Source organism: Mus caroli, chromosome 2, assembly GCF_900094665.2.
Source record: "Mus caroli chromosome 2, CAROLI_EIJ_v1.1, whole genome shotgun sequence".
NCBI lineage: Eukaryota > Metazoa > Chordata > Mammalia > Rodentia > Muridae > Mus > Mus caroli.
Window position 1 is genome coordinate 28,733,753 of NC_034571.1, and position 1,203 is coordinate 28,734,955.

Sequence of the window (1,203 nt, forward strand, 5' to 3'; positions counted from 1 at the left end):
GTCAGATCTCATTACAGGTGGTTGTGAGCCACCGTGTGGTTGCAGGGATTTGAACTCAGTACCTTTGGAAGAGCAGTCGGTGCTCTTACCTGCTGAGTCATCTCGCCAGCCCCGAGGTGAAGGATTCTTACCTTACATTGCGTAGTTAAGCTGCATTTGTCGGGACTCCATAGAGAGAAACACCAAAAAACTTGTGGTGGTGTGTTGCAGTTTCTTGCCACTTCCACGGACTTGGGCTGACTGGCAGAGTGATGTCAGCTGAGGCAAGACTCATGGAGGACACATGATATTTGGAGAGTTTAAATAGGACTTGACAGTGATGGAGACAGAGCTTGACTTGCTGATACAACTAGCTGTGCAATGCTTGTGGATCGGATCGCACCTCCTCCCTGATCTTTGCAACCCTGAGAGGCTCAGACAGGAACTTTTGTCATTCCTCCGGGTCCCTCCTGCTGACTCAAGCCTCCAAGGCTGAGGCCTGGCTGTCCCTGCTAGGTTGTACCACCGCTGCTGATTCTTGTTTGCTATTCTGACTCTACCAAGCTGGCCTGCTTGGAGTATCCATGAAGTGTTTGCTAGTGGATGGAGCCCCCCCCCCGCCCCCCCCCTGTATCCTTTCTTTTCCACTACCTCTGGGTGGGTGGGGACTAAGGAGAGGTTAAAGCATTTAAGAATCATCATTAAGATTAGGATTTGAAACAATTAAAGTTACAGATTCCCCTGCAACTGTAGTTATAAGTGAGTACCAGCCACTGGGTGTAGGTGTTAGGAACCAACTTCAAAGTCCTCTGCAAAACTAGTAACTGGGTGGTTGTCCATGTCTTTGATCCTAGCACTCGGGAGGCAGAAGAAGGCTCTGTGAGTATAAGGCCAGGGCCAGCCTGGTCTACAGAGCAAGTTCCAGAACTGCCAAGGCTACCCAGAAAAACCCTGTCTAGGAAAACAGAGAGAGAGAGAGAGAGAGAGAACTGATTTTAACTGCCCAGCCCTGTACCCCTCAAATATTAAAATGTTGGTGCCACTTTAGGGCAACACAACATATCGAAGGCTCACATTCCTCCCAAGGCTATGTTAGACCTGGCAATAGGGGAATATTTCCACAACTGTCTAATTTAGCAAGGTTGATTTAGGCTGGCTAGACGGCAGCCTCCTCATAAGTCCAGATTGCAGAGAGCAGCCCCTCGCTGGCTTTTTTTTTTTTTT